The sequence below is a fragment of the Meleagris gallopavo genome, chromosome 7 (genome assembly GCF_905368555.1).
Source record: "Meleagris gallopavo chromosome 7, MGAL_WU_HG_1.1, whole genome shotgun sequence".
NCBI classification, from domain to species: Eukaryota; Metazoa; Chordata; class Aves; order Galliformes; family Phasianidae; genus Meleagris; species Meleagris gallopavo.
The window spans coordinates 21750545-21760068 of NC_139410.1; positions in this window are offsets into that span (position 1 = coordinate 21750545).

Here is a 9524-nt window from a genome sequence, read left to right on the forward strand (position 1 = left end):
TAAAACATGGCAAATAGTACAGGCACCTTCTGTGCAGTATTTCTTCTAAAGGATGCTTCCATGCTAGTAGTAATAGTGGCTCAAAGATTGATTTATATCCTCTTCTTCTCATTAGAAGCGTTAGGGTCAGCCCACGAACTGATGAATGGACAGGATCAGACTGATGTTTGGCAAAAAAAACCCCACAACTTTAACAACCTACTGCTTTAAACTCGCATATTGAATACTGCCTTTAGATACTGAGCAGCTTAAGTATATCTGTTTCAGCTTCTAAGCTTTTTGGATATCAGTTGGATTTTGGTATGAAAATGAATATGAAATGAATATTATTTATTGGCTCCTGTCGTACTTGAGAAGCCAGATAGTTGCCCTGTCTCCAAGTCAGCTGTATGAGTTATTTTCCAGGCAGCAGCCATGCTTTGTTTACAGAAAACAGTGTTTGCACAGGCATAACAGGTGTTCAAAATAAAGACCCAGTCTGAACACAATACTCGAGGTGCAGCCTCACCAGTGCTGGGTACTGAGGGATGATCACCTCCCTGCTCCCGCTGGCCACACTACTTCTAATGCAGGTCAGGATGCCGTTGGCCCTCTTGGCCACCTGGGCACACCATCAGCTCACATTCAGCCGAGCATCAACCAACACCCCCAAGGCCCTTTCCTCTTCACAGTCCTCCAGCCACTCATCCCCAGGCCTGTAGGGCTGCATGGGGTTATTGTGGCCGAAGTGCAGGACCTGGCACTTAGCCTTGTTGAACCTCATCCCATTCACCTCAGACTAGAGATCCAGCTTTCTAAATTCCTCTGAAGGGCCTCGGCCTCCCTACCCTCAGGCAGATCAATACTACCTTCTAATTTAGTGTCATCTGCAAACTTACTGAGGGTACACTCAGTCCCCTCATCTAGGTCATCAGTAAAGATATTAAACAAGATGGGCCCCGTATCAACCCCTGGGGTCAACCCTTGTAATGAGTTGCCAGCTGGGTTTAACTCCATTAACCACTACCTGCTGGGCACAGCCCTCTAGCCATTTTCTTACCCAAAGAAGAGTATACCTGTCCAGGCCATGGGCAGCCAGTTTCTACAGAATACTGTGAGAGACCGTGTCAAAGGCTTTGTTGAAGTCTAGGTAGATTATATCAACAGCCTTTCCCTCATCTACCAGGCTGGCCAACAAGTCATAGAAGGAGATGAGGTTGGTCAAGTACAACCTACCTTTCATGAACCCGTGTTGGCTGGGCCATATCCCCTGGATGCCACGCACTTGCTGTCTCATCTCACCCAAGGTGATTTGCTCTATAACTTTCCCTGGTACTGAGATCAGGCTGACAGGTCCGTAGTTCCCCAGATCCTCCTTACAGCCCTTCCTGTAGATAGGAGTCACATTGGCAAGCCTCCAATCCTCTAGGACCTCTTCAGATAACCAGGAGCACTGGTAGATGGCCGAGACATCTCAGCAATCACCCCCGCCAGCTCCCTCAGCACCCTAGGATGAAGCCCATCCGGTCCCATGGACCTGTGACAGTCCAGATGGAGGAGGAGCTCTCTAACCATCTCCATCTGAATCACCGGGGTGTACTCTGCATAGCACTCCAGGCTTCCAGATCAGGGCATAAAGTGCCCTGAGGATAACTGATCTGCCTATTTGAGGCAGGTGTAAAGAAGGTATTGAGGACCTCAGCCTTCTCCTAACATCTCATGCCTTCCCTTCACGTTTTGCTCTTATACACAACCCGGACGTGGATCAAAAGTAGGGATGCTTCTCCTTTACAGCCCTGCTGTCCCTCTTGTTTGTCACACCAGCTCTAAGGCAACCCCAGAGAGATTTCTGTTGGAAGTCTTGTGTTTCTGGGTGCGAGGAAGACAAACGGCACAAGCTGCTGGCGGAAGTCAGGAACTGCATTTGAACCAGGCTGCTTAGCAGATAGTGGGAAGATAATGTGTTGTAATTTACTTTAAGCTTTTTTTCTTCCCCTTTTCTTAAGGTAAGAAAAGAGTGACCACAAAGAGGATTTTAGATAAGCAAGAGAACTAGTCAAATGGTTTATATGTAGCTCAGGCAAATATCCTCATGGAAGTAAGGAGATCCACAGTGAATGGTGAGAACCAGGTAGGGACAAGGCATTCAAGCAAGTCTGCTCAAGTTCTGTACCACTTTTTCTTTCTAGATTGGCAACTGTCACCTAGCACTCCGAGCAAGATGGAAGTTAACACTGCTAAAGTGTGTGTCAAACGTGCAAGCCTGAGCAAGCCTAAAATTTCAAAGTTCTTGCAATAGAGATGCAGTGATTACCTTTAATGCTATTTCCATCTCATCAGCCCCCCTCGTGACCCCGAAATTAATCGCCAATAAAATTTTTATTTTCTGTCTTATCCCTGCTTACCTTAGTGACCACTTAGGAAAACTAAATACATCAGCTATGTTGGTCAGCGTGTATGTCCTTGCATGGCATACAATGGAAACGACCAGGAAGAGTCCTGTAAGGACTGGAGAAAGATGCTTTTTATAATGGAAATCATCGCAATACATAGAAGAGGGCCCACCTTGAGAACAGAAATTGTTTAGAATGACAACTGCTACAAGCGTGTCTAATTATTGCTGGTAAGCCTGCTAAGAACTTCCAAATGCATCATCTGTTTCCAACAGTTTTAAATAACTGCACAATCCTTTCACTATTCCCCACTCTAACACCTTCTCCAGAAATGAAGAAATAACATCTAACAATATTCTACGTATTCTTCCTATTTCTTACTCTGACTCAGCTAGATGCACATGGATATTCATGTGTGAATATCCACCCAACTCATCAAGATGCTTTTACTAACCTGCAGATTTATCAGTACATGTAAGTGTTACACGTTGCCCTTCCTCATTTGCAGCACATCTACCTTCTATGTTCACTGTGTACTTTTTCTTGTTAATGAAAACTGAAACATCTTTCTGCTTTTTTGTAAAAGCACTTTCCAAGAGCATATTTGTCATGCTGTTGAAGGACACATAGGAATCTTTTTTACAAATATTTCCACTCAATTAGGTTTTGAAAAAGTTCTTCTTAGATCACTTCTTATTCAGCAGTTTTAACACTGTGGATCATGTCTTGGGTACTTGAGTAAGCAAACCAGACATCCGGGCTAAATCCTGTAATCTGAGTAAAGTCATCTCCCAAGAACACAGCAATATTTAACCTCATTTGTAGGTCACATAGTTCCTCATTCTCTGCCTCAAAAATCCATGATGGAGTCATCCTTGATTTCTCTTTGAAACTGTTCTTTCAGAATTGTACTTTTCACCCAGGTTTCTGCTTCTTCCACTTGTTTTTCATTTTCACCACAGATCTAAACAACAAGCCTAATCAACTTTATTTGCCAAAAATACTTTGCATTTTTCCTTTGGAGGATGCATATATTATAAATATAAATAAGTTTGAACCCCTGTTATCAAGGACGAGTCAACTCTAGAGCACTCGTACTCATTACCTACTATTAAACTGCAAAGATTAAGTTTCCAGTCTCTTCATAAGTTTCCTGACAGTTTCTGAAGCTATTTCCATTAAAGAACCACTCTTCCAGGCAAGCTAATTGTTTCAGCTCTGAGATCTACAGAATTGCATGTATTGAACCAGTTAAAGACTACGACACAAACCTGTTTCAATCACTGGGAAGGTAACAGAGGTGTACTGCTGTAATTCACATTCCTGAAGCATTTTGGAGCCTGACACTTGGATATCACCTCGGGCAAGAAAATGGACTTTTTTTGCACAGCAAGCTTCCTGCTTTGGTGGTTATATAGCCATCATTAGTCTGCAAGGATGAAACGTAAGCAGGGGTAAGTAAACAATCGACAATTACTTACAACATATATGCAGTAATCATCATTAGGAGATAAGAAACAATGATAAATACATCTCAGGATAAGCTTCAAGTCTCTTTCCACATGCTGATAAATACCCCCTCTCTTTATTTTTACTTTCTGGGATTCACTTTATGATTGTGAATTATTTGCCTTGTTTGCCAAATAAAGTTTTGTGTGCCTTTCTTTTCCAAGCTTGCAGATGTACAACACTCCATGTAGACTAAGTACTGCAGTCAGCCTTTACACGAGACTGCTCAGCTCCTCCATGTAATCCTTCCCTTTCGTTGCTCTTATGAGCTGTCCTCCACACCAGAGACTTTCTCACTTCCATTATCAGACTAAGGGAAGCCTGCAAACAGACTTTTAAGCCAAATACTTCTCCATCCTCACTCCCCATTGTGTTTGCCATTCACTAGCTCAATTTGGTCTACCAATGCCTCTTCCAAGGCAGGAACCCAGATGCAAAGATTTATTTTTCCCCTCTTAGTCACGCAGAGGGTGCAGCAGTGGGTTGCTATTGAAAACAATGGCAAACATTTTTTTCCCCATTCAGGGATAAGAAAAGAAGTTGCAGGCAGAAAGTTGCAACTAATGAGACACAGCTTCTCTATTAAGAATTCTGCTAACATCACCCTAACTCATATCTGTGTTCTCGTCTTTATCATTTAAAGCTTTACCAAAATAAGAGGATGCAATCATAGGTAGATCTTGTTCTTTACAAAGGTTTAGATGCTCTTCTGTCTTGAAAATGCTCCTCCCTATCCTTGTTAAGTGTTTACATATATCACATCAACTGATTAAAGACTAGTTGATGTGACACACTGCATAAGACAGATAGCTGTACAATAAGCACTGAGAAAGAATTCCAACCAACTCCCCATCATGCAAGCAAGCCTTCAGAAAGGACAGAAAAGTTGCACCATACTTAGTTCAGCACATTCGTTTTTGACCTCTTTCCCAGCACCTTCCATCCAAAATTGCTTTAGAGACACCTTAAGAAAGAATATGATTCCATGGTTACTACTGTTAATTCCATTGAAGTCCTGCCTAAGGCAGAATCAGTTACTCCATACTCTCTCATTTTTGAAGAAAGCACAAATTTTAATTGGATAGTGTCATTTAAATATTAGGCTTATGCATTTCAAGCCAGAAGACATCTTGAGAAATCTGAAAAGTTTCACTGAAGTAAAAGCCACAATAACATTCTTCTCCTTTAATCTAAGAGATGTTCTGTGAAAAGATGCTATTGAAAAATTGAAGTTAATAATTTCACTTTTCTGCAATTCTTAAATGCAATATCCAGTAGCATAGAACAACAAGAAAGCTTCCCACTCACCTTACTTAGTCCTCCCTATTAGGAAATAGGACTATTTCTACACATAATAGCAACTGAAGTACCTGTTCAGAGGTTGAAAGTTTGGTTTGATATGTCTACGATGACATCTCCAGTTTCCTTGGTAACATCACCAGTAGCCACTTGGAACGTGATGGAGCCAGTTGTCGTTTCATATAATCCTGTGCTGGGTTTGAAATGGGACCAAAGAAAGCTGCAGGACAAATACAGCCACTGAGCAGAGAAGCATTCATGGGAGCAATGCCTGCAGAGACCACAGTTCATCTCTGGACTCAACCTGTGAGAGCACAGCCCACATCATTAACTGAAAGTCATTTCTCATCTTACAATTTTTCTCAAAACCACAGTAAGGAGATCCTCAAGAATCACCAGCGAGCTCCAATTTTTGGCTGACAGCATGGACATGAATTAATTCACACGCTGTATGGAACATCTGAGTTCCAGTTACTAAAGCCCTTCTACTGTGTTGTGGATATCTGAGGATACTTAGCTTATTACCTGTAGTGCATACAGGAATGCTGGGACGGCTCAGCCCTTATTACTACTTTATTAATATTACTTTGATTCTGTAGATAAAGGATGCCAGTAATCACTTGCAACCATCTGGTAGAGAAAATTAACTTTGTAATACATTGAAAACATTATATATATTGTGTAATACAAATGCAGTTTCAGTGGGAAAATACGTTTTCAACTGTACCTTGTGAAGCCATTATTAGAGATGAGCATGCTTAACATCTCTTGCCATTGTATTAATTTTATGTTCTACAATACAATGCAGAAAGGAATCCTCTGTGGAACATCTATCATAACATTTTGTAAAGGCTCTGATGTCTTTTTTTAGACCACAGCTTTTGCCAACCACACAAATTCAGAGCCCATTTTTCAGTTATAGGTTGTGCTTTCAGCGTGATGAAAGTGGCACGTGTGGAGTCACTTGAAATGACAGAAAGCAATATCACAACAAAGGGGTGAAAAGAAATGTTTAGAGTTCTTATAATGCTTGACAAAATAAATCTTAATTCATGTAAGACAGCAGAAAGGTCAGTAATAGCACCTTTAAACAGTTTAGTATTGATTACTTGACGGTGAGAAAGGCAAAAGTTATTCTAGTAAAACATATGAAACTGAAGATTCAGAAGAAAAGAGTAAGGGATGTTCTGTGCTACATAGAGAACTGTTTAGAATGTGGCATAGTTCTGCAAAGAATCCCTTATGTTATTCATCTGTTTTTAAGTCAGGTCATTCAACCAAATCCCACAAATGAATACAAGTAAATAGCTAGATTTAAATCTATGCATGTACATCAGCACTCCAAAGCAAACCATGATCTTTCACACAGAGCATTGCACCCAGCAGAGATGCACTGAGACTGGGAAAACCTGAAAGAGTTAAAAATTCAGTTTTAGTCAGAAATTCTTTCAGTTTTTCACTGTACAAATGAAGTTATTTATCCTTAAGTTGTAACATTAGAAATAAAAGCCCCACCAGAATGCAGGACATAGGTAATCATACAGATCACTAATTAATACTGTATTGAAGTCTGTTGGGCATTTCATTTGGCAAATTTAATATCTGCCAAGGGCTTCTCAGCTTTTCCTCTTTCTCTCTTTACGCAACTTTGTATTTGTTTCCTCAGTTCATTTCACCACAGCCCATCCACATTTTCCTCTCCAATAATTTAATTCCCACTTTCATGAGTGAAGCACCATTATGCTTCTCCTTAGGAATCTGTTTTAACCTCACGCTTCATTACAGATTCATGGAATGCCTTCTGAAATTCTTTAAGAAGCTTACTCAATTAGATTAAAAGTAGAGGGAAACAAGCTCATTTTCAAAGAAAAGGCAGCATCAGCACATAGACTTTGATTTACATCCATAAAAATAAAATGGCACTGGGCGCAGTTTATTACACTGCCTTCAGGAAACATCACCTGTTTGGGGACGGAGAGGATGAAAAGGCTTTAAGCAGCTTTTCTTTTTAAATGAAAGATCATTTTATAACCAAAAAAAGCGAAAACCCACATTTAGAAATGAATTAACAGTTCTACTAGTGTTTTAAGCTGTCCTTTTTTCTATCCTCTTGTTCTCAGCATCTCTTCAGAAGAGTGGTAAATGGTTTCATTGCTGCACAGGAGATGTTGAGATCTCATGAAAGACTCAGGGTCCCTCAAAGATGTCACCAGTGTGTTACTGCAGGTCAGCCATGCTTAATTTAGTTTTGTTACCTGGATTCCAAGTGAAACAGACTCAAGTAGCTGTCTGAAGTAGGCTGAATTTGGGAGGCTCTCTCTTCATTTAGATGAGAACTTATGTATTGGATAAAGGAAAGGTTACCAGTGAAAGCCATTTGAGAATATTCATTTTTACGAGTTGAAAATAAAGAATAGAAAGGAAGATGGTCTTAGTGGAACATTTTTCAGCAACGGTCCCCTGCGGAAATTTCTGACAATCTGCAGTCTAAAGTTTGCCAGGTAAACCTTGGGTTACAGGACCAAGGTTCTGCTGGCTTTGGGTACCTCTCCGAAGCCATGTATAACCTACAGTCACAGTGTCTTTATGAGACAAAACTGCTGAACTTTATCTCCCACCTACACTGGTGAAATCCAGGAACTGCTTCTTGGCAGAAAATGTCAACACAGTATCTTTAAGTTTGCACAATTCATAAAGGAATCACACTTTCCACAAATATATATTATAAACAACAATGTAGATTACTCCCCCCCAAAATAAATGGATAACAATTGGATCCTGGAAACAGAAGGTCGGCCAAATATCTTCCAACTGTCTGGAAAGTTTGCTACTGCCTTCAAGAATTTGGAGTTAAGCTCAAGTACAGCAGGAGCAGCGGGACAGAGCACATAGAATTTCAAGGAAAAAAGGTCATCTTCAAGCAGGAAAAGTGTGCACATCCCTTCTAAAACAGCTTCTTAAAATTGCTGGAACAATCAAAACCCAAGAGCAGTAATGCTGACAAATGCACACCTTCATCTCATCCACCTGGCAGTGTATCTAAAACATACACTATCATTCATACAGAATATTCTCTTCAGCATCTTAAAACCCCTTTTGTTTTTCATGATTTCTCAGCAAAGTCCAGTGTCTGTAAAGGCACTGCAAAGATCATTTGCTTTGGTTTTACTCCTGGTGACAGTCATCTATTTTACTGCTTATTTACTACTACAGAATTTAAAGGGACAGAATTTAAAAGTGGAATGAATGCTCTCTCAATACAGGAGACATCTTGCCATTTTCACTATTCTGAAAACACAGGTAGCAGATGTTTCTGACAATCTTCGTTAGTACCAGAAAAATAAACACACATTTTACAAAATCCAGTCTTTTGTGAACTTCGTTACCAGCATTTAACCAACCAAGCAAAAAAATTATGGCAACACAAAATAGGACATTAATGGAAAGGCCCCAAAGCTACTAGGAGAAAGGATGTCCTGTGATGCTGGAAATCACTGTAGGCTTCCCCAGTTCTGCATAAGTGTTACCGAGTGCTTCATTCAAGACATTTTAATTCTGTCATCTTCATTCTTAAAGGCAAATTCAGATGTATTCTATACATAGAAACCACTATAAGGCCAAGTGGAATACAGGTGAACTAGACTACACATATTTTTCAAAATAAAGAAAAATTACAAAAGTTTTGTATTTTATTAAATTATCCACATACAGTTCTACCATCTTGTCAAACTCCAGCAGAAAGTTACTTCTTCAGTGAAAACTGAATTTCCAGGATTTGACTCTAAAAACAGCGTCCAGAAAAAGAAAATACAATTTTATTGTGGATCATCAAATATATATAGACTTTGTTAAATATTTTATGTTTTCCTCATTCTCACGAGTTATACATTAGATGTTCCTTGTGATACAATTTACTTCACATTTGTTTCACAAAAATAAGAACTCAGGGACCTAAAATAGAAGTAACATCACCTCTTAGTCTGCCGAGGTTGGTATTCTCTTACCAAGAGTTGTCTGTAAGAGTTTACAGTTCTCTTACATCAGTTTATCACAAGTCTCATTGCTTACTCAAGAAACAGAGGCAGAATAGATCTTTGCTTCCCCACTGCATTTTAAAATACACAACACCTATGAAAACCTCCAGCTACAAAATAAGGGATATCAAGATCGTTGTGCCTCAAACCACAGTTTTGCAGGAGCCCTTTCTGTTTCTGTGAACAGTTCACTACAGTAAATTCTCTACATGTGCCTTTCTACATCATGCTCACAACAGAGCTATTTGAAGAACTTTCAAGGTGTACCTCCAACTTCGATACACCACAGAAATAGGTGCTGCACACTAAC